A 25980-nucleotide genomic window follows, 5' to 3' on the forward strand; every position below is an offset into this window, starting at 1 on the left:
TCAAAAAGAAGAAAGAGGAGGAGAAGAGGAGGAGGAGGAAAAGAAGAAAGAAAGGAAAGAAAGAAAGGAAATATAGAAAGAAAGAAAGAAAGAAAGAAAGAAAAGATAGAAAGAAAGAAAGAAAGAAAGAAAATATAGAAAGAAAGAAAGAAAGAAAGAAAGAAAGAAAGAAAGAAAAAGAAAATTAATGGAGAAATAAGATATTTCCATGACAAAGAATAACTGGAGTAACTCACATACACCAAACCAACTGTAGAAAAAATACTGCAAGACATAATATGGAGAGACAAAAAAATAACTACAATTTCCAGAACAACAGAAAGAATCCACCAAATAGGGTAAGCAATTAAACAAGAGGGAAATCAAGAAAATAACAGCAGAGAAATAACATGCCAAAGTTAAGTCAGTACATGTTAGTTATATTCATTAATGTAAATGGCATTAACTCATGAATTAAAAGAAATACATTGACAGAATAGATTAAGAAACAAGATCCAACAATACGCTGCATATAAGAAACACATCTGACTCAAAAAGAAACTCAGAGACTAAAAATCAAAGGATGGAAAACAATATTGCATGTGACAGGAACCCAGAAAAAAGCAGGGGTAGATATTCTGTTTGCAGACAATGTAAATTTCAAATCAATAATGATCAAAAGACATAAAGAAGGTCACTATATACTAGTTAGGGGAAAAATTAAAGAGAAAGAGCTAACAATGATAAATATATATGCACCAAATACAAGAGTATCCAACTATATAAGATAAATACTAATAGAATTGGAAATCAAATATGCAATAGCACAATTATAACAGGGACCTTAATGCCCACTGTCACAAAGAGGTAGATCAACTAGACAAAAAGTTGGCAAAGAAATAACATAACTGAATCTAACCTCTAACCAAATAGACTTAGTAGATGTTTACAAAGTGTTCCACTCAAAAACATCAGAATACACATTCTTCTCAGCTGTACATTCTCTAAAATAAACCATATATTATTCCATAGAAAATGCTTAAATAAATGTAAATGTATTGAAATTATCCAATACATATTACTTGACCATAATGCACTGAAATTGGCAAAAGAAACTACAAAACCTACATAAAATGCTGGAAATTAAATAATAACCTCTTTGACAACCAATGGGTTACAGCTGAAATTAAAGACTAAATAACAATACCTGTGATTCAATGAAAACACAGACCCAACATACCAAAATCTGTGGAATGCAATGAAAGCAGTGCTAAGACAGAAATATATAATAACAATTTGTATCATCAAAAACAGAGAAAAAGCACAAATAACCTAATGCTACACCTTAAGCTTCTAGAAAAACACAAGCAAGTCAAGCCTAAAGCTCACAGAAGAAAAGAAATTATGAAGATCAAAGCAAAAATTGGTGCACTTGAGACAAAAAAAAAAGGAATCCAATACGAAGGATTAATGAAACAAAGAGTTGATTCTTTGAAAGAAAAAAGTGAAATTGATAAATAACTAGACAATATTATCAAGAAAAAGAAAAATATCAAATTCATGCAATAAGGAATGAAAAGGGGGAGATTACTGTGGAACCTGTGGAAATTCAGAAGATCATAAACACCTAGTTTGAAAATCTTTGCTCACATAGACTGAAAAACAGAGAAATTGGACAGATATCTAGAAATGTATAAACTGCCAAAGCTCAGTCAAGAAGATATACCAATTTGAATAACCCAAAATCAGCTACTGATTGAAAATGTGATTAAAAACTTACAAACAAAAAAAAAAAATCCCAACTCTTGATGGATTCCCAGCTGATTTCTACAAGAAATTTGGAGAAGATTTAATGACAATACTCCTCAAACTCTTAAATGACTTTGAAAGTGAAGTAATCCTCCCTAACTCATTCCTGGAGGCAGGTATTACTCTGTCAACAAAACCAGAGGAAAGACCCGACCAAAAAAGAGAACTATAGACCAAACACCCTAATGAATATCGATGCAAAAATTCTCAATAAAATACTGGCAAATAGAATGCAGCAAATCATCAAGAAGATTACACATCATAAGCAAGTGGGATTTACCCCAAGAATGCAGGGATGATTCAGCATATGCAGGTGATGTACCACGTCAACAGAGCCAAAGACAAAAGTTCTGTGATCATCTCAAAAGAAAGAGCTTTTGATAAAGCCTAAAACTTGTTCATAATAAAAACCCTACAGAAAATCATAATAGATGGTATCTACATCAATCTGATAAAAGCCAACTATGACAAACCAACAACCAACATCATACTAAATGGACAAAAACCAAAAGTTTTCACTCTAAAATCAGGAAGAAGTCTAGGATGTCCAATATCTATCACTTCCATTCAATATAGTTCTGGAATTATTAGCCAGAGCAATTAGACAAGAGAGAGAAATAAAAGAGATAGGGATAGGAGAGGAAGAAGTTAAATTACCACTATTTGTAGATGACATAATTCTCCACATAGAAGACCCTAAAACTCAATCAAAAGACTTCTAGAATTAATAAACAAATTCAGCAGTGTAGCTGGATAAAAGGTCAACACTCAAGAATCAATAGCATTCCTGTATACAAACAACAAAGTCACTGAGATATTAAGGAAATAACACCTTTCACAATAGCATCTTAAAAAATGAAATACTTAGCAATTAACTAACAAAGGATATAAAATAACTGTACATTGAAAAGTATAGCACTGTAATTAAGGAGATTGCAGGGCCGGGGATTTGGCTCAGCAGTGTAAGTGCCTGCCTGGTCAGTGCAAGGTCATGAGTTCGATCCACAGTAACAACAACAACAACAAAAAAATAGATAAATGAAAAAATTTTAAAAAATTTAAAAGGAGATTGTGGAGGTTGTCACAAAATGGAAAAGATACCCTTTGCTCTTGGTTAGGAAGAATGATTATTGTAAAAATGGTGATACTCACAAAACTATTATAAGATTTAATGCAATCCCAACCAATATGCCATTAACAAAACTTACATAACTAGAGAAAACTTTCCTAAAATTCATTTGGAAACAGAGAAGACCTAGAATAGCAAAGATAATCCTAGACAACGAAGGCAAAGAAGGATATATCACAAGCCCTGACTTGAAATTATACTGCAAAGCCACAGTGATAAAATCAGCATGGTACTGGCAAAAGGAAAAAAAAAAAAACAAACAAACTTAAGATCAATTGAACATATTAGAAGATGCAAACACAACTACAAATCTCAGCCTCCTTGTACTTAACAAAGGGGCTAAATGTGTTCACTGGAAGAAAAATAGCTTATTTAATAAATTCTGCTGGAAAAACAGGCTTTCCACATGCCAAAAACTGAAATTAAACCCCTGTCTATCACCACACACTAAATTAACATCCAAATGGATCAAAGATTCAAATACTAAAACATAAACACTAAATCTAGTGGAAGACAATGTAGGTAGAAAACTTGAAGACATAGGGATAGGCAAAGTGTTCTTGAACAAAATATAAACCATATGGGAAGTACTTCAAAGAATCAATAACTGGTATCTCAACTACTAAAAAGTTTTTGCACTTCAAGATAAATCACCAACAATGTACAAAGAAAACCCACAGAATAGGAATTTTAGCTAGCTGTCCTTCAGAAAACGGACTTATATCTAGAACATATAAGGAATTGAAAAACATCACCCCCACAATTCAAATACCCACTCCAAAAATGGGCATCTGAGATGAACACACATATCTCAGATGAAGGCATAGAAATAGCAAATAAATACATGAAGAAATGTTCACCATCAGTGATCATTTGAGAAATGCAACTTAAAACATTGAAATTCCATCTCACTCTAGAAAGAATGGCTGCCATCAAGAAATCAACAGATAACAAATGTTGGTGGGGCGGTGGGGAAAAGAAACACTTCTCCACTATTGGTGGGAGTGTAAACTCATGCAATATTCCTCAAAAAACTAGGATTGGAAGCCTCATTCAATCTAGTAATTTACCTTCTGGATATTTTCCCAGAAAAATTGAAAATATCGTGCCACAGTGATGTATGTGCACCCATGTTTATAGCAGTACAATTTGTAATAGCTAAATCTCATAAACAACCAAATTGTCCATCAACCACAGAATGGATAAAAAAGGTATGGTGTTTTTCTACAATGGAATATTACTCAGCTATAAGGAAGAATAATCTTGAGGCTTTTATAGGTAAATGGAGGCAACGTGAGACAAATAAGTGAAATGAATCAAGCTCTCATTTATAAATATTGTATTATCTCCCTAGTGTAAAAAATAAGAACAATAAAAAACTGAAAGAGTAATAAGGTCCAAAATGTACAATAGATATTGTAATAATGAAAGGAAATGAGATGCTCAAATGGAAAGAACAACTGGGATAGAGAAAAGGAGCAAAGCAAGGAAAAGGTTATATGCATATAGGTATACGTATATAACTATGTATGTATGTATTTGAAAGATAAATAGTCTACTAATCTCTTCTAGTTCATCAAAAAGAACAGTTTGTGTTGTCACTAATTGTTTGATCATTTTTATACCTAGATCTTGTAACATGAACAACAAAGATAACAATATGCAATATATTAACTAATATTAATTTATTACTAGTTTTTGAAATTTTGTATCATTTCTATTCTTTTTTCTCTTTTGCTTTATAAAATAAAAATAAAATAGCAAACAGCAAATAAATATTTAGAATATGTATCTATTCCTGTCAAAATTTCTTGGGGTTCCTTTCAGGAAGAGGAGATTTGGTATGATCAATCTATAAAATACAGTTGTAGATTTCTTTAAAGAATGATGCTACATCAGGGACCTGATACAGATATATTATTGGAAGGTTGGAAACAGCCTTGCTAAATGGAAACCTCTGCTTTTGACTTATGCACGTTTTCATTTCTGTCATCATGGTCACTTCTATAAAAGGTTCCTCTTCACAGAGTCTATTTCTGCTACACACATCTGGATGCCTGTAGTTTAGGACAGAAACTTGGTGAAGTAAATGCTTATGACTTTGACTACCTGGTTGTATAGTCTCTCTTGCATGCAGGGTATGCTTTGGTGGTGATGCAATGCAAAGGTCTTCACAGAATATGCCCACTTCTCTATGTTGGTCCAAGTATCTCTACCAAGGCTGCTGATTTTTCAAGACATCTGGCCCCAGCCTTATGACCAGCTAGCTTAGTCACTTTTCTACAGTTTATGACTTCATGTCTATCTTTTAATTTCTTTACTTTTCTTTCCTCACAGAATTCATGATCACACATACATCTATAATCTTACCCTGGAGGAGACTGATCTTCACCTGCTATATACTGAGGATTGCCCTGGCTGGGGTTATGCTGTAGCTATCATTACTATGCAATTTGCCCTGATATATAAAGCTGACACAAGGTTAAGCAAGCCTGTACTTCATCATCATCTCTTAACAACTCTCAGTGGGAACCCACAGAAAAAAGTTTTGTTGTGAAAATGATAAACAACATGGAATCTGGTTTAGCTGTTGAAACAAATTGTCTGTGTCCTCTAATTCTACCTATGCTCAGTTCTGGATATATTATTTCCATTTTAAGACAGATGGCTATGTTACCTCTTGACTTTTCTGGACTTATGTGTCAAACAGTAACCAGCACTCGAGTTCAGTGCTAGACTCAAGTTTCATAGGAATGTGTCACTTCATAGTCCATCTCTCCATCTCTATTGAGTGTTGACATACTTTATTTTTTTAAGTAAATACAATTTACCATTGACAGTGGCTTGTTCTTCCTCTAACACCCTATCCAAAGTGCTTGTGATCTGCCCATTGAGACACAATAGATCACAGACACAAATTGGTGTTTGTCTCATCACTAGTATTTCCAATACCTATGGGTGTAAGAGCTGCTTGAAGCATAGTCCAGGCTGAAAGAGAATGCTACTTATATATAGATGCTGCTATGTCACTCATTTAATAGTTATGATAGTATTTCCAGGTGTGGAGTATGATATCCATAGAGTCTAAAGAGACATGCACTGTGGTATGCTGCCTTTTCTTTTATATTTTTAATTTTTGTCAATAGGGCGTCTTGAAAGAGCCATCTTAGCATGCCCAAAGCCACTGGACACATGAGAATTTTTCAGATATTCTGTGTCCATGTATACTAAGTTTGTCACTTTCCCTCTGCAGCATGAATGTTTTAATAAAGCTTCAAATAAACTAGTAGCATCTTGTTTTCCTAGTCCAGTTAGCATGGTAATCCTGAAAGACTGAATTGGCCTTATGTTCTACAGCAGGCCTAGGCTTCCCTCTTCTCTTTAGACTACGTCTGATAGAGGGTTAGAAGAATGAAAAACATTGGGACATGACAAGGAATACAGATAGCCTTTGTTCCTTTTCTTGTGATTAAAAATGGCAAAGAAATCACACATACAGAAACACACATATACACTGACAAATGGCCTCGTGCAATGTATGTGCAACGTGCAATCATGTTCATCAGCTGTGGCAGAGACACCATAGTGTGTTTGTCACAACAAGCACATTTTTATTAGGATACTCTCACTGCCACCCTCCGCCTTGATTTTCATGCCATGGATTCCTGACTAAATTGATGGAAATGACCATTTCTATATCATTTATGTTTTCAAGAATGAAAACACATTCTTTTAGCCCATTGAATGGCAACATGAATATCATTCACTGTCTTGGCCTGAATTGGGACTGTTTCTGTTTCCCACATAGCCTTTTCCGCTGCAATTGCTATCCCAGGAATTTAAGGCTTCTCTCAATTGGTACTAGTATAGGATGGCTCCGTCTGGCAGGTCAGCACACACAGACTCATGTCATATTGTGACACAACCATAATTACAGTGGCCAGCAGCAGAACTTGAGAAGACTCACACTGTCTGGCAGGGGTGTCATCTTTAACAATCTAAGAAGCACGTCTGCATACTCAAAACAGCTCACGTGGTCTGAAGATTCACCACATGGTAGTGTATGAATCCAGATGTTCCTATCAACTTTGTCAGAACAAATGATTGCTTCACATAGTATTTAGCATAACAGACATGCTTTGGTGTTCTACTGTGTTTGAATTTAAGTCTTAGATTTTCTATGTAATTTCACATGTTCACTGCAAGAAAAGGAAACCATTCTCTGCACAATTAAAGTGGTCTTCTGGTTTTCATACTTAGCTTTAAACTTCCTACTACTATTAGCCTTTAATTGCCCTGTTGCAAAACACTGTTTGTGCTTAGTAGCTGCAATTCTTTTTCACTGATTCTAAACCTATTTTGCCATTTTCCCCAAATTCCTAATGCACCCTGCCATTGCAATGGTCACACATCCCAATTTGTTTCAAGTATAAAATTTAACACTTATACTACAAACATGCCAGGAGCTATTTATATTCCACTTACAAACACTAATATATTTCTTAATGTCATTTGGGTATCAGAAGATCCAGCTCCACACTTCTGTGTTAGTCTCTGCTCACTTCAATAACTTCCAGAAACATCTGTGATAGGTGAGATTCTCTTGGTAAACAAACTCTAGGATCAAAGTTAGGGTGGAGGAATTCTACTCTACATAAAGAACCAAAAGGGAATATAACTGAAATGAGGAAGACGCTAGACTAATAATGGCCACCAACAGCTTCAGCAGATACTGTGGGGAGCTTTGGCTTGGGATAGTCCTTTACATTTGTTCTGGTTTGACAAGTTTGTTGTGATGTAAACTGTATTCATGACCATACACTGAATGCAGACTTCCACAGAAAATAGTTGTGTTTGGAGAGAGGGCTTTCTTTAAGAGATTTGATAGTGGGGGCTATATATTAGAAACACACCCATCAAAGGGAACAACAGGACTCTGAATTCTAAAGGTGAATTTACACCCCACAGTCCAGTAGAAACCTGGAGTTCAAATTTCCAACGCCACTGCTCAATTTAGTGAGAATCATTCAGATGCTAGAATAGTCAGAGCTTAACCAAGTTACTTTCTTCCATTTTTTACCTCATCAAAGTCCATTCATTTATCAACCCAGTTAATGCCCTTTCTTCTTCATTCATCTGTCCTGATGTGCTCCACTAAGTAGGGAGGTAGAAATGATTAAAATTGTAGGTTGAAAATCACATTGAGATTTTGAAAAATATGTACATTTGTTATTATTATTTACTTATAACCGTATCTGTTCATATTCTGTGCCCTTCTTGATTTTTGTTACCTAAAAAAAAATCTCTATTTACATTCTTTTAGTTAGTCTCAAAGGGCCTTTAACAGCATACAGTTAATTCTTTTCCTTTCAAGTGGGCACTAAGAAATGTAAATACAATCAATTTTTTTCCTTTTTCTTTATAATAATCTGTAATATCATAGCCCTCAACAATGAAAATGAGATAATTTTACTTTCATATCTGTGAACTGCTTCTGTCATGGATTAGAAACCCAAATCATATCTTTGACCCCAAGGAAATTATCATTAGTGTACTCCGCATATTTGGCACCTGGAGAAGATCAATTTTTTGACATCACAATTTACAGGACAAAAGTATCTTCAGTAGTAGCTATGACACAAAATAAATAATAATAATGGCTCAAAAAGAAATATTGATAAATGTATTATTAACAAACTTAAAATATACTTATTACACTAATTATGAATAAAAGCAAAATACTTTGCAGCATAATCACATGAAGAATAGTAAATACTTTTCAAATATATTGTTATATTTTAAAATAGAGAAAATTAAACTTCCCTATATATTGATTTGGCTTGCTAATTACTTATGATTGCAGTTTCTGTTTTAGAAAAATATTATGAATATTTCTCAGTCATATCATCAAGACTTATCTTCATGCAATAAGGTTAAATAGTATAACTTATAATATGCCTTTTATTTTGGAAAGTTCCTCGTTAAAAAAAAAACAGCTGTGTAAATCATTTGAAGAATTTTAAATAGAAAGATAAGTATTCAGAAATGTTATCAACAGCCCAGCTCACAATGAATCACATTAGTGATTCATTCCAAGTCTATAGTCTATAGTCTAAATATACTAAGTCTCTTTACTCAGGAATTAGCAAAGCAGATGCAATGTTTTCGTTCCATATTTTGATAACTTTGGAATTCCCAGTCTCAGAGGAAAGCACAGAAGGAAGAACTGTTAAGAAATACAACAGTGCTCCTGAGTCCAATTCCCAGTTCCACAAGACAGAAGAGAAAAGAGCAAAACAAAGTGATACAACAGTGTTTTCTTAATTTTTTTTAATTCAAAAAGAGAAAAATAACACAAAGCAAAATTCTAGCTCCTTACCTGTATAATTTATTCTCTAGGCAGTTTTTGACAGTGTTTTGAAATATAAAAACAAACATAATAATCTTCTATAGCCTGGGGTCCTGATGAAGACATTTTGAATTCGAATTTTTCTTTTTTTTTTTTTTTTTTTTTTTTTTTTTTTTTTGCTTGTTTGTTCTTACTTTTTTCTTGAGACAGGGTCTCTATATGCAGCCCAGGCTGGCCTTGAACTCATGGTGATCCTCCTATCTCAGCCTCTGGAGTGCTGATGTTACAGGCATGAACCACAGCACAGCTTGATTTAGAATTCCTGAGAATAAATGCTGAAATTCTAATTTGAAAAGAGGAGGAAGAGAAAGAAAAAAAAAAAAAAAAAAACATGGTCACTCATATAAAATGATCTTCATTTCTCAAAGTCTTTCATGTATGAGCTTTTCATCCTTCCATCCTGTAAAAAATAGCTCCATTTTCATATTCACTTCTTTCGCCCCTTTGTGAACTCAACTCTCCCTGTAGACAGTGCTAATTCCTCTTCTGATAATCCAGCGGGACACCTGAAGGTTCAGTTTGGGGACCTCCTCTCCTCTCTACAGCCTCTTTCTATTTTGTCAAATAAAGTCATAATATGTTCTCCCTATGACATTTTACACATCCTCAGAATCATTTATCCAAGTACATCCTTGCATGTTTGTTAAGCCTGCCAAACTTAATATACTAGAAACAGCACAATTAGCCTTTCCATTTAAGGGTTTTATCCTCATTTTCCAACTTCAGTAAATGACCCTGTGTACTGCTATGGCCTGACAAAAGCATGGTCCTCTGTTTCCACTATTTCTTCATCTCCCATATTCAATCGGTATTGAAATTTTGCTGACACTGCTTCAATATATTATATATCAATGATGTTTCCCTCTGTGTCAGATATTACCCCTTGAATCCAAGTCTTTCTTGGGCTTTGGCAATGGTATCTACTTACATTGTCCACAGACCCAGTCTGTACACACAATTTGATTGAGATATAAAAGTATAAATATCTAATTTATACTCTGTGTAAAACCTACCTTATTGATTTATGTTATTATAAAAACCAGACCTAACCTAGTTTGCAGTCTGCTTCCTGTTCTGGTTTTGTCCACTTCCGGCTTCATTTTGTACATGTTGTTTCTCTTCTTTCCCCAAATTTTAGTTGCATGGACCTTTCATTACTCACAAAATGACAAGTGCTTTTCTTTTTAGATCTGTTTTGATTTTCATACAGAATATTCCTAAACAGCTGGTGTGTTGAGAAGTGGGGATGTTGGGAGGAAGCTGGACCATTAGGGCACTGAATGATCATGGTGGGCGCCTGGTTGGAGGATGTGGGTCACTTGATGTGTGACCTAGTGAAGAATGACTGTCCCTGGGCCTCCCATCTCTGTGGCTCTTTGCACATCTCTCTCCATCTTGCCTGCCATCAGGGATGCCTGCCATCCCTCCGCTGTCCCGTACCACCTTGAACAGCTGGCCATGGGCTGAATGTGTGGACCAAAATGAAATTTTTCTCCTTTAAGTTATGTTATATATTTTTTAAACAAAAATATGGATGGCCAGCACATAATTGGTGCTAGCCAAGTGAGATCGTTACTAGGAGTATAATGGAGCATGTGGTTCAGAAGCCTTCACTAATTTGCCAGAAGAATTTAGAAAATTTTAGATATGCAGGTTAAGGAAACCCTAAGTGCTCTAAGCAGAGCTTGATAGGCGATTCTGATAGAAGTTCAGACTAAAATGCTGAAAGGAATGTGGGGAGTGACTTGCTCATGAAGCTTTGACAGGAATCTGCACCCATGAGGGAGTTGGTTAGGGCTGTACGTACTTCACTCTGGTGAAGGAACTGCCCACATTTTGTCCATATTGTAAGAATTTATGTGATGCTGACTTGAAAGTAGTGGGTTCCTTTATCTGATAGAGGAGAAGTCAAGACAGCCCAACATTCAAGCTACATTAATGCTGGCTGCTTTTGCATAGATTTACAATGAACAACAAAAGCAAAAGCAGCAGAAAGACTGTAAAAATTGGAGCTTGGAAAGAAGAGATGCTCCTAGGAATTGAAGGTATAGTAATGGAAGAGATTAATGTCATTAAAAAGAGAAGTACATACTTTGTCCTGAGACAAAAGGAAAGATACATGGGCCGTGTCTCAGGAACTGGCTAGAGTCCATTCATAGCTCAAGACTGTAAAGTTGGTTCAGACTTCCCTTTGGCAAGAGTATCAAGGGGCATTTTGTTCACATGGAGCTACCTAAGGATGTTTTCCCCTATTTTTAGCCACCAACGGATACAGAGGCCACTGCAGCTGGAGTTCAAGGACCTAACTGCTGCTAATCCTTATAGCAGATTTTAGTGTTGCTCACTGATGCTAGTTTTGCAGTCTTGTAAAATGCAGCAGTTCTAGAATTATGGAGGTATCATCTAGAACTCAATAAAAGAACTGAAAACTTAGTAATTTGTCTCGGGTTTACAGTCCCTTCTAGAAGCTCCTGGAAGCATGGTGTCTGTATCCATGAGTTTAACCAAGGCTACAATGGAGACCTTAGTAAGTTGGAAATGCCTGAAGTGTGGAACTATGCAAGGAAAGCTGCATAACAGTGACAAAAAGAAGCAAGGAGAGAGGCCATGTAGCCTGTAATCAGTAAGATCAAATAGGACAGCTCAAGCCATCGAAACTCACATCTTGCCCATGTATCCCAAGTGCCAGAAATGGAGCTGCAGGACTTAGTGCTTGCCCCATTGGGTTTTGGTCTTCCCTTAGTTTTATTCTATTAACTTATTTCTTGCTTTTGGAATGGGAATATTCACCATGTACCTTCGCATTTTGGGAAGATGTCATGTAAAAAAACAAAACAACAACAACGCCATACAGTTAAGATTTTGCCTGAATCTCAAAAGGGCCTTCGATCTTGGACTTTTAAGGAATGCTAGAGTTGTTTAGGCTCTGGAACTCTTGAAGATGGACTAAATATGTTTTCCATGATGAGATAACATGACAGTTGAACATCCAGAGGTGAATGTTATGATTTTGATCAAAACTTTTCCTTAAAACTTCAGAGATTCAGACTTGTGGTCTTCAAAAAGTGATTGGACTATGAGGGTACCAAAAAAGGGTGTAAGAGGTTGACCTTGTTGGAGGATGTGAATCATTGAGTGTGTGACTTGGGAGGTGTCCCCAGCTCCTCCTCTCTCTCACTCTTTCCACCTCTGCTTCCTGGCTGCCATGTATTCCAGTACTTTCACCTGCCACACCCTTCTGCCATGAGCTTTCTGCTTTGCAGTCAACCTTGGAATAGAACCTCTGAAACCATGGACCACATAAGCTTTTTGTCCTTTAAATTGCAAATATATTATTTTTTTCACAGCAGTGAAAAAGCTAACACAGATACTTTTTCCATGTAAAACACACTGTAGAGATGATTGTTGTATAAAATTCAACTCAGTCCTCTGTTCACTGAGGCAATCTGCGGCCACACTCTGAGAAGCCCTGCTTTCACTGCAGCCATTATCTACTAGTGCACTGTGCTCTTCTCCAAGCACAAGGAGGTTTTGTCATGTTTCTGCATGTTAACTCACATGCTGTTGCCCACTTTTTCTCACATTCCCCTAACTCCAGTTCTTGCAACTTTGTACGTGGTATGAATTTTCTTCACGTTTAACTTACCTGTATTTACATTAGAATAATTCTGAAGAATTTTCTTCCACTCTTTGCTCCATAGAAATATGAGTGACTTAGCCAATAAATGTACTTGTCTGAGAAGCTGAGAAGCCATTGTCTAGTTCCTAAGAACTGAATAGTCATGTCTGCATGAAAAAAGAGCACTATCCTTTAAAGTGTGCTACCCTCTGATGAAGGTTTTCAAGGCAATTTACGATGCCCTGATAGGCAAGCTTACTTCATTCAGAAGAGTAATAGTAGCAACTCTTTATATAAGCTCTGAATTGTGCTTGAAAAACAGTGATTTTAATCAGTGTAACTATTATATCAAAAAGTTAGATTTAGACAGCAGGCTAGCAAAGTCAGGTCTATGTGGAACTTCCTCTTTGCAGTTTTTAGTGAATTAATTGAACTACATGATTTGTTCTTATTCTTGTAGGGAAGAGAAGGTTGGTTTTAATTAGTAAAACTAGCATGAATAAAATTAGACGTTTCAGCAGGCAAAGGTTTATGAACTCAGAAGATTTAGAAAGCAATTTCAATGTTGTCCACAAGGATGATTGATATATTATACAACAAGGTCCTTATATGGCAGGTTTACAAGCACTGACCTCCTAACATGTACACTTGTTTTTTCACCTTAGTATATAACTGGTAAGATGTTGATTGATGCAGCTTGATGTTAAAATACGGAAGCATATGATGCCTTGATGTTTCAGAAGACTAAAGTGGGGATTAACTCTGAGAAGTCTTTGGTCTGCACAACAATTTTGCAGTTCTCTGTATTTGTGGTTCCCTTGGATATATAGGCCAGGACTCTAGCTACAGTGTGAGTTTAGTTCAGTGATTACTGCAGAGCATTAGCAAGATTCAGTCTTCAATTCATTAATGCGTGCCTAAGTGTGTGATGCTACATACGCTATCCAAACATTGCTTTTTACATTGCAAATTACATTCACTCCCAAAGAAGATAACTTTTTATCTCATATTGTCTATTTAAAGATTTTTATTAATTTCTCTCCATTATCTGGTCTTGATCTGACAGCTCTTGTAAACAGCAAACAGCATGGATTTTTAATGATCTAACCAAGCTAGTCTATTTACAAGGGAGGAGGAATAGACTACTTCTAGATGTGTGAGACAGCATGCACATACAGGAGTTCTAGTCAGCTTTGTGAAACAAAATACCTAAAATAATAAACTCAAAATCAGAAGAAATTGTTTGGCTTAGAGCTGTAAAGAATTCAGTGTGTAGTCAGTTGGTCCCTTGCATGTGTCCACTTGAGAAGTTGTGTATTATGGAGGAGAGCACGAGGAGGAACAAGCTGCTCATCTCTGGGCACCCGAGGACAAAAGAGAGAAAGAGCCCAGAGCCCCACAAATCCCTTTCAGCATATGCTTCATACCCTTTCTTCCTTCACCTCATCTCTTAATCCCCTTCCAATACTACCTTGGGCTGGGCGCTAACACATAATTAGCACATAGCTTTTGGAGGTCATGTACTCAGACTATAATCATTGGTAACCATATATTTAGCCCATTCAATACAACCAACCCTGTAGCCACAATTCACATCCTCCTAATATGAAAATACATTTGCTCCTTACCTGGAAATTTCCCCCCTTATATCAAAAACATAAAGTTTAAGTGCCTATTAACTGCCTCAAGATCGAACAGAACTGAGGCTCTTCAGATTTAACCTTTCTCCAAGTGAAGATCTATAAACTAAAAGAACATATGATCTGCCACCAAATATGCATTTTTAAGAGATGGAATTCATACAAAAGATATGATCATTAGAAACGGAAGATGTATTCGGTTGTGGTGCATAGCTGGTGTAGGTCTGTCATATCACTCTCTTGATTAGGGATCAATTGTACTTCCCAAAAGTGCTCCTCCAGGGGCTGGGGATTTATCTCAGTGGCATAAGCACCTGCCTTGCAAGCAGACAGTCGTGAGTTTGATCCCCATTACCAATAAAAAGGAAAAAGACCAAAAAAAAAAAAAAAGTGCTCTGAATTTCTTTCTTTCTTCCCCATCTTATTTCATTTGTTGAGAAATATCCTGGGTTGGTGTAACACAGTGGCCAAGCTTGTTTAGCCTATGGATTTGATTTGCAACATCAAAAAGAAAAGAATAAATGAAAAAGGAAGAAAAGAAGAGAAAGAGACAGACAGACAGAGAGCACTAAATGAATCTATTATGTTAGTAATTGAAAGACTTTCTCAGTTAGCTTCTAGGAAGTATGAGGAGGGAGCTCATCGTATATTTGAATGGTTTTCTCTCTGGACCTTTTAGTTCAATCTCTATAAATTCTTTGGAGTATTTTATATAACAAATTGTAATCAATTTCTTGAGACAAAGCTAGCATACAAATCCTGTGGAAAGTTGTTCCTTATTTTGTAGTGAATTTCAGATGTTGTTAAAAAATATTCTTTAACAGGTAAGCATTTTATGTTGGTCCAGCTGAGAGGATCTACAAGCACTTCCTTGAAACTTTCAAAGACCTTAACAGAGTATCTTACATCCTTGATAGGATCTTTGACCTGAGAAGGAATTTTTAATGATACACTCTGGATTTAAACACAGCCCTGAAGCCACTTATTATGTCAAGAATCATTTGCCATCTGGAACAGCTGAGAATGAAAACAAGCTTTATTTTTAAACCAAGAAAGCTCTGGGTTGAAATTTTTGCTCTAAATAAACCTTGAAAGTTATATATTTTCTGATTTAATTCATTTTACTTTTGCAACACCTTAGAATACATACTAAATCAATTGATACTTCCATCATTCTGCCATGAAACCTCCCCAGTATGAGCAACAATTTAAGTTGGTCATTTTTATTTGTAAAACATTAAACAATGTTCTTGTGAATTATTCTCCAGAATACCATTTCTATTTCCAGCTACAACTTCATCATTGTTCTTCCAGTTTTTACTTGTGGCCCATCATAGAGCCTATGTTAGGTGTTTTAGGACTTTTTAAGGCAACACAGCCTTTAAGTAATCCATGTACCAGTATATGTAACATTTGTCAATTATTATATAAACCATAGTAAAAGTCTAATAGAAGTATTCTACTTTACTACCTCAAAAATGTAAAAAAAGCATTAAAATATTGTTTAAATTGGATTAAATCTCCCTGTTATATTTACAATTGAATATTAATATCTACCTAAAGATAACATTTTATTTTTTCTGTATGCATTTTGTTTGTTTTTCTTAAAAATAATTTAGAAATTAAATGTGCCACTTGTTCATCTCCTCAAAACCAAGATTGAGCGTATGTTTGGCATAAATAAGGAAGCTTGGAATGCAACAGTATTTTAATAAATATATCTTCAACTAATGCATTTTTTAATGCACAAAACCTTATGAAATCTTCCTGAAAGATGTCCTCCAGAAAGACTGTCTGCAAAAGGATGGATAAAGAAAGTGTGATATTTAAACACCGCAAAGTACTCAACCATAAATAATAAGCTTGTGTCATTTGTAGGAACAAGGATGCACCTTGAGCCCAAAATGTTAAGTGAAATAACTCAGACACACAAGCTTCAATACCACATGATTTCTCTTACATGAAAAACCCCCAGTAAATATAAAGAGCAGAGTAAAATATAGATACTGGGAAATAGGGATATAGATTATTCTCAAAGGCAAAGAGAATCAAAAGATGAGGAGGAGGAGACAGGAGGAATAAGGGATGGAAAAAGAATGGGATATATTATGTACACGTATCAACTCATTGCATTCTGGGAAGTTGTTATTTGAAATCCCATGGAAATATTATTGGAATCCTGGCAAGTAAATTTCAATCTACCACCTCCAGTCCAACTCACAGTGAGAATACAGTCACTAATATATATTTATAGTTAAAGACAGCCAAGGGGTCCTAAGTCCTGTCCAGACAAGAGTTTGTGGAACAAAGGCAGTGACCCAGGACCTAACCCAGAAATTATTAATTTGTGAAGAAGGGAGTGGCTTGAGGATAAGTGACTGTAAGAATGGTGGGAATTACATGAGTACTGTGAGCTGAGTTATCTAGCAGGCCAGAAAGCACCTCTACAATATGCACAGGAAAGGATATGTACAAAGTCTAATCTGTACAACACAGTTGAGATAGCAGTTAGTATTTAGAAGGTTAGTGCTTTAGTTCTGACGTGCAAACCTTTTCTGCCCTGGGAAGTCATAGCCTCTTACCATGAGGCTCAAACTCATTTGATAGCCCAGGAGCTGTGGCTCTGCCATTCCACTGGGCTCAGACATTTAGAGAGAAACAGAGAAAATAGGGAAACACCAACTGTTGCCTGGCTTCAAAGATTATGCGTTAGTACTTTAACCAGCCCTATTTGTGTTGCTTAGAGCCAATGGAAGGGAAAAGCAAATAGCTTAGCCAGCTCTGTACATATCAGTACGTGGTGATAGGCCAGGTTTAGCCAAAGTGGAGGTAACTGCTCTGTATCCAAGGAAAGCCATCCAGGTGTTCTTCTACAGATAGTGATTTTAAAAATAAGTGCAAACGATAGAATATGGCCCTCCAAACCTTCAGAAAATTGTACTTTCAATTTCTCTGATACTGAAGACTATGCATATAGAATCACATAATACATCACACTGAATAAATTATATTATGATATATTTATACCTTGGTGTGTTTATATAAACCTATACATTAATACATAGATTAGTACATACATGGCTACATAGATTCAATTAAAGTCTTCTATTGAGGATTGAAAACATCACCTCAAAATCAGGGCAAAACAGAGTACAGCAGAAATCCCATGGTTTCTCTTTTAATGACATCACTGCTAATTATCTCTTCAAAATATAATAGTTTAATACCAAAGCAGCTTGACAGTAAAACATTTTTTTCTTTCACAACGGCAGTAGGATTTTACTCTAGGTTTCACATTCTATGTTCTGAAAACTTTTAAACTTTTTTATTACTTCTATTAATAAAAGTACACGCTGACGCAGAAACATCACTCACATAAGTCTCATTCAGTTTTATATGAATGGTTATGGGGGGAAGAGCAAAAAAACTGTACATATGTACTCTCAAAAGTAAAGTAAATTGTATATTTGGTTCTAAACAAACCAATATCTTAGTAGAAAGGATTGAGTTTGTGAGTCAGGTTCACAAGAATTTTTGTGAATGAAAATCAATATTCAGGTAATTCAAATAATTATGTGAATTTGCATAATTACTAAGATATATTCAAAATCAAATTTATTTTTCTCAACATTTACTTAGCATGGGATTGTCAAATTTAAAATATATCTATATTAGGGAATGAATTGATTTTACCCTTTTTATGTATGTGTCTATTTTGTTCTCTGCTTGTATCTGGATCCTATTGTGGGCCTGCAGATCCTGTCATGATCTCCAGGATTTCCGTCTACTGTGTAAAGTGCAGTCTCCTTCTGAGTGTCCTCCTCTTGTGTGTGTGCTACTTGTGGGTCAGAAGCATATCTTTATGTCTCTCTCTTCATGTTGCATCATGAGGAAGGACAGGGACTTTGAAGACCCAGTTACAAACTCTGAAATGTCCAACTTTGATTTAACTGACAGGAATGTGGACAGTTAAACATAATCGGATCACATGAGAACTTTAACAGGAAAGGCAGCTGAGTTCCTTTCATATGCTCCAGAACAGTGTTCTGCTGGCTGCAAGTCTTGTAATCCACAAATAAGCCCTCAAACTCGAGTTCAAAAAATGAGGCAAAAACATATTTTAAAAAGCAGTGCTGATTTGTTTTATCTTGGGCCCAGGGACACAGTGCAGTTGGAGTTGCAAAAGCTGTGTGTCACTCCTCCATGCTTGCAGCCTTTAAGTATATATCACAATTTACAAAGTAAGGTGTTCTGGGTGTGGATCAAGAAATCTGCTAAGGAAATGAGGAAAACCTTTTTTTTCCTTAGCAGAGGACAGAGTAGTCTAGCAGTAATTAACAATCTTTTGTCAGCTTATTTTAACACCACATCTGTAATTTGTAGAGGGCAACAGTGGTTAACATATCAATTAGCTAGGTTCCCAGGGATTTACAAGTTTTTACAGAGAAGACCACTGATTAACATTATCAATTAGGTAACCCAGAGGGGGGAGAAATGCATACAGAACAGTAGGCGGTGTTAAGGTACTTTGGCATAACACAAAAATAATAAGCAATAACGAAGCTCTTTTTGCTAGTATACAGCATTTTCCACTGATTTTAGTAAGTGAACCAAATCATTGGTTCATGGGGTTTTTAGACATAGGTACCAGTTTATAACCTTGTATCTTTAAAATCATAAGCTTTATAGTTTGAATCCGATCTTTGACATAGTTTGCCAATTTGTGTATAATATAATGCCCAATAGGAGGATTAACAAAGATCTTGCATGGGATTGTCAAATTTAAAATATATCTATATTAGGAAATGAATTAACAGGCCTCTGTCAGGGTCCCAAACTCTGGGTCTGCTAAGAAAGAAAATCAACATTTAAATTAACTCTGTTCTGTCATACAAGTAGTAATTTTTTTTTAAAAGCCAGACCAAGGTCTCTTTGGCATCTCCATAAGGAGAACACAAGATTATCAGTTATATTTGGAAATCTTAAGCTTTAAAGAGTCCTTGGAGGGAACGACAGTCTACTTTTCTGTAGGTTGATGCCCTTTGGAAGCTGGGACCTGCTTGAAATGGGAATGATGAACCTGGGCAAGCTTTTTGGCTACCATTTCGGATCAAGAATTTTATGGTTGGGGCTGGGGATTTAGCTCAGTGGCATAAGCACCTGCCTTGCAAGCAGGTGGTCGTGAGTTCAATCCCTGGTACCGATAAAAATGAAAAAGACAAAATAAAAAGAAAAAAAAATTTATGGTAATGCTGCTTGATAAGGACGGGTGTCTAGGCTCTGTAGCAGGTGTTTGTCCACACAGTGGGCAGCAGGTGGGGGATAATGTTGTCTAAATAACCACTGGATGGAAGTCAGAACTGGCTGAAAAGTCTGGGGAGGGGGACTTAATAAGATCTTGGTTAGCTAAATCAGCTAATTTTTTTAAGAAATCTTAGGGATAAGAGGAGGATGTCTCCCATATAAAGCTCCAAAAGGAGACAACATAGGAGGTACATCACGCACACAAAAGAGCAAAAGGAAGGAGACTCACCCAGTTCTCACCAGTTTTTAAGGCCATCTTAGTAATTAGCATCTTTAAAGTCTGATTTATCCTTTTTACTTGTCATGAACTTTGAGGCTGGTAAACACAATGGAGTTTCTAATTGATCCACAAGCTTAGGTTAGTTCTTGAGTTATCTGGGCTATAAAAGCCTGTTGGACCCCATGGATAAAGGGAGGGCAAATCAGGGAAACTGCTATCAGGACTGACTCAGACTTGGTAGGCAAAGCTTTAACCCATCTAGTGAAAGCTATCCATCATTACTAATAAGTACTTATTTTTTTTACTTCTAGGCTTTCCCATTTTTGTAAAGTCCATTTTTTCATGTTTTCTAGGCATAGTCCCACGTAGTGAGCGGTTTCTATTTGTTGCAGTTGCTTTGGGTTCACCAATTGGTACTGAGGGCATCTGGGGGGCTCACAGACTGAGCAAGTTTTGATATTAGCCCCCAGGGATCACTCGGAAGTTGAGCCATCAGATGCAAGTCTTTTTAAGTGCAAATAGGCTCTGACAAAGTAGGTGGGATCAGCAGTAATGTCAGGGGTATCTCAATCTCCACTGATTTGTAGCTGCCTTTTGGGCAGTGGCATCTGCCAAATTGTTTTCTTGTATAACAAGATCATCTCCTGCTCAATGGGCTCTATAGCGGATAATAGGCAGTCTCCTTGGCATCTAGATGGCAGCCAACAAGTCCAAAATTTGAGGAGCATTTTTAATCTTTTGACCCCAGAAGTCAATAAGCACCATTCTTGATAAGTGGCCCCATGAACATGGGCAGTAACAAACACATACTTTAACACCTTGAGGCCTCAATGAGGACAATGAGTTTAGCCTGTTGTGCCAATGTTTTTGGCTCCAGGGTTGGTTTTTATAGAATTTGTGGTAATGGCAGCTCCCACCACCTGCTTACCTTGATAGATGTAACTGCTTAACTGCTTCCATCGGAGAAATATAAAGGAATTCTGAATAGTGGCTCATCTGTCAATTCTGGTCCCAATACAGTCATAGAGGGACAAGGAGAGGCATCATCAGGCAGCAGAATAGCAGGGTTTGAAGCCGCTGTTCCCTTGAAACTGATGGTAGTCAGATCTAGAAGTAATGCCTGATAATGCATGACTTGGGAATTGGGCAGCCATTGGTCTGGCAGAGCCTTGATGAGAGTCTCCAGCAAATAGGAGGGGAAAGTTAAGTGTTTCTGTCCAAAAGTCAATTTTTAAGCCTCTTTTACCAGGATGGCCACCGAGGAAATCACCCGCAGACAAGGTGGCCATCTGGCTGCCACATAATCAAGTCTCTTGGAAAGATAGGCAACAGGCCTCTGCCAGGGTCCCAAACTCTGGGTCAGTCCTATGGCTCCTAGAAATTCTCACATTTGCTTTTTAGTCACAGGGGCTGGAATCTGTTGGATAGCTTGCATCTGCTGGGAGGAAAGAGTCTTCTTATTTTTTAATGGAGAGTCCAACAACCAATGTAGTTTTTCTGCCCAGCAGAAACCTTTTAAGCCTGGTCTTTAGGGTCCTCTAGGTTGTCAACCTCTTGGTTGTCAAATCGTTTAAGCAAACTTCTAATAACTGAATATGAATATGAAGGGCATATTTTTAAATCTCTCAAACTTTTGCTTTTTTTTTTTGTCTAATATCTGGAGCTGACTGAGTTACAAAGGCAATATTAATGGCGCTTGCATTTTTAGGTGCTACTGGTGTATAAATGTGAGAGGCCTTTTGCAATCTTTTAAGCAAACCCCAAGGGAGACTTATTAGCCAATTGTCTCACCTCTGCTATCTTAAGCATATTGGTGCGTTTTCTGGGGTGCCCTAATGGCTACCGAGACCAACTGGCCATACCTCCTTACCCCTTACCCCTGGTTGTCCAATCAGGGTGGGGCAAAAAAAAAAAAAAAAAAAAACAAAACATGGTCTGGCATTCTGGATCAAAGGGCAGGCTTCATCTGGATGGCACACTGCTTTTTTTTTTTTTTTTTTGTCCCAGGGTGCTCATGTGTCAGGCCATTGTTTTACTGAAATTATATACTTAACAAAAAGGCTTTTTCATAGGTAACAAAAGTAACTGTGCCACATAATCTCCCAGATGTCCACAGTATATGCAAGAGTTTGTATTTTATCTCTATAATCACCAATCACATTAGGCACAATAGTTATTTTTTTTAAAATTTAGATCGGCTTTTTCCAGTACAAAATGATTGCTTTTTTTCTCATTTTTTAAGCAATCAAAATCTCAACTCTGTCATTACAATCTATAGCATTCCTGAAAATTCCCCTCCCCCAAACTCACAGTATTGCAAATTATCCCGTTGGGCTCTTTGCTCTTGATAGCCATGCCAGAGAAAGCATTTTCTCTTTTACATTTTTATTTTAAGACAAAAATACTTTTTTTTTTTACTTATTATCAGCCAATTACCTTTTTTTTTTTTTTGCTTTTAGACAACATTAAAACCTTTAACAAAATCCTTGAAGTGACCTGTTTAGTAGTCTAAAACATATTTAATCATTTTATGTCTTTTTACCACACTAAAATGCTACATTTTAAGAACTGTAACTTTTTTAACTGGCTCAATTACAGTATGATCTGGTTTTTACTTGGTAAAGTTGATATGATTTTTAAAAACCATAAATATACATATATATGTGCACATATATTCACATTTAACCAGAAAGAAAAATACTGTTTTAAAAGGCATGCTGAGGTTGCAAGTAATCAATTGAGGACTAGAACATTTAACAAGGCACCACAAAAGACAAGACCAACATTAAAGGCATAAATGAAGGTTTTTCTGTCCCCAGTTTGGTGAGCTAAAGGAACACAAATGGGCCCCAACACCTGACATGGACCTAGGTCTCCCTCACAGGCCTAGGCCACACATGGGCCTAAGCCCTCCACATGAGCCTAAGCCCTCCACATGAGCCTAAGACCTCACATGGGCCTAAGCCCTCACATAGGGGCCTAAGCCCTACACACGGGCCTAAGCCCTCACACAGGCCTAGGCCCCACACACAGGCCTAAGCCCTACACATGGGCCTCAGCCACACACATGGACCTCAGCCATACACATGGACCTCAGCCACACACATGAGCCTAAGTGCCCACATTACAAACAGGTGAAAGCCCCTGGAGTCTGGTGCAGAAGGATCCCTAGCTCGTCTGCGGTCACTGCCCACATCCAATTACAAACGGGCAAAAACCCTCACATGGGCAGAAGCCCAAAGTTATGAATGGGCCCCAAAAACCCTAAAATACATAAGGGGGGGAAAGGCCACCAGAAGTTGTCTCATTTTATGTGCAGTTACAAATGTGTGCACTCAGATTACAAACAGGCAAAAAAGACCCAGATACTTACAGATGTTTAGCTGATCGATCGGTGAAAAAATAATATGGGGGGGGGGTCCCCCAGTAATCCCAAGCAAGCCCCCAAGTCTTGTAATCCACAAATAAGCCCCCAAACTCGAGTTCAAAAAATGAGGCAAGAACATATTTTAAAAAGCAGTGCTGATTTATTTTATCCTGGGCCCAGCGACACAGTGCAGTTGGAGTTGCAAAACTGTGTGTCGCTCCTCCATACTTGCAGCCTTTATGTACATATCACAATTTACAAAGTAAGGGGTTATGGGCGTGGATCAAGAAATCTGCTAAGGAAATGAGGAAAACCTTTGTTTTCCTTAGCAGAGGACAGAGTAGTCTAGCAGTAATTAACTATCTTTTGTTATCTTATTTTAGCACCACACATGTTATTTGTTGTGGGAAGCCCTGTAATTGGCTGCCACCCTACATCTGCAGGCCGCACCACCTTAACTCCCTCTAGGAGTTAAGTTTGGTAGTTAAGCAGCACCTTGTCTACCTAGCTTGTTTGGCCTGTTCAGGAATTATGTTAATCAGCCCACCTTATTAGTTGGAAATCTGAACTGACCTATTAAACCTTGGTCTTGCCACTGTTGCGAAGTTACCTGCTGATGTCTCAGCACCCAAATCCCTCCTCCCCAATACCCTATATATTTGTTATTCCTTCTGTGAATAAAGGAGACTTGATTGGAATTCCTCAACTTGTCTCCGCTCCTTGTGTCTCTTGTTCCCTTTTCATCCCCACTCCCCCTCTAGGGTCTCTGTAGACTTACCTGCAGGCTGAGTCAATTTGTAGAAGGCAACAATGGTTAACATATCAATTGGGCTAGGTTCCCAGGCATTTACAATTTTTTACAGAGGAGACCATTGATTAACATATCAATTAGGTCACCCAGGTGGGGGGAGATGCATACAGAACAGTAGGCGGTATTACAGGTACTTTGGCATAACACAAACATAACAAGCAATAATGAAGCTCTTTTTGCTAGTGTACAGCAACAAGGAGGCTTCCCCCATGAATGAGTTCTGCTGCTCTGTGCAAATGAATTGGGCCAACAACAGCATGAGGTGTAGAAGCCCTTAAAGAGGTTCCTAGAGGTACACCACAGTCTACCCCTGAACCGAAGCATCACCAGGGCACAGGCTCCAGCTGTTTTAATATAATAAGCCTGATGCAGTTTGTTATGTAGTTACATAAATCCAGTACAATTTAAAACAGAGAACAAAACATAATTATGTTTGAAACCTTAATGTGCAAACAAATCAGTTGGGAATTTTCACCAAGGCAAATATTGTAAACAAGGAGTAGAACCAACATAGTGGTGTGGGGACCAGTGATCCAGGGACCTGCTTAAGGTCTGAAGATTAGCAACGCAAACCAAATTCAAACCTTATGCATGAAACTACTCAGAATTCATAGTAATTTGGTTTATCTACTAAGAAGATAAACATGTGTAACTTAATATGTCTCAATTAAACTGAAGGTTTATTTTAAAACAAGAAGAAAGTAAAGAATTAAAAATATTGCATGTGAAACCAGACAGACATTAATTGAGTTACAGTGATTCTTCTAGAAAATCTTGGCAAGGCTATCACAAGTGAGCATGAATACTAGTTCTAAATTTTTCTCAACATTTTCATTTTTCTCAATATTTTCATCAGAAGAGAAAAATTATTTCCCTGGTTCAAAGTTCTTAATCTGCAAGTTTCAAATAATTTTTCATTGATAGTAATTAGAGTTTCTGATTATTTCCACTGATTAAACTGGTTTATGTTATTTATCGAATCCTGCAGGTATATTTTTAAAGGTTTAATGTAGATTAGAAAGTCTCCGAGGCACAGATTCACACCTCTCCTTGCTGCTGTAATGTGCTGGCCTTGGGGCTCCTGCAGCTCAGCAGAAGCACATGGGTTATTCTGTACATGCAAAGATGAAGAAAGTGGTTATCAAACTCACTGTGACAATAACAAGCAAATGATTTTGTTCCTATACACATGCGCACACACACACACACACACACACACACACACACACACAGCCATCTCAGTACTTCTCAGAAAGCTTACAACTTTGGGGGGAAAAGTTGGCTTCTCTTTAATGTCATTCTCCATAGGTTTTCATACCTTTTCTGTTTGTTTGTTTTGTCATTCCTGGTTTTTGTACTTGGCCTGAAGTCCTACTTCATTGATATTTTAAGTATTTTTCAATTTTGTACTTTTTTTATCCCAAAATATGTGTGCACTGCTCTCTCTCTCATTCTCTCTTCTTCACTTTCTCTCTCTCTAAAAGAAAGCAGTTTCAATCATTTTATTTCCTGCTCCCCCCCTTTCTTCCCCCATCTCAGCCTTCTGCCCATCACCGCCCCTTCCAGGAAGGGAGAGGATAAGATGCCCTCTGTGCTGTCCTTCCCTAAATCCTCTCGTTGACTTATTCTGTTCAGTTTCCACATGAGGGTTGATATTCCCATGCTATGAGTTCAGCCAGTCGGGACATATAGC

The 25980-nt window shown here is 37.0% G+C and overlaps 1 long non-coding RNA gene across 1 annotated transcript in view; it reads right to left on the minus strand.

The window, feature by feature from the left end:
* Positions 1-8773: 8773 nt before the first annotated feature.
* LOC134474043 (uncharacterized) overlaps positions 8774-25980 on the minus strand; it is a 103557-nt gene continuing 86350 nt past the window's right edge. Inside the window, exon 4 of the long non-coding RNA XR_010044614.1 lies at positions 8774-9609. This is a non-coding gene — a long non-coding RNA (uncharacterized LOC134474043). The remainder of the gene's footprint in view (positions 9610-25980) is intronic.

The sequence above is a fragment of the Cavia porcellus genome, unplaced genomic scaffold (assembly GCF_034190915.1).
Source record: "Cavia porcellus strain 051 isolate PalLab524CR breed Dunkin Hartley unplaced genomic scaffold, mCavPor4.1 scaffold_30, whole genome shotgun sequence".
In the NCBI taxonomy this organism is placed as follows: Eukaryota; Metazoa; Chordata; class Mammalia; order Rodentia; family Caviidae; genus Cavia; species Cavia porcellus.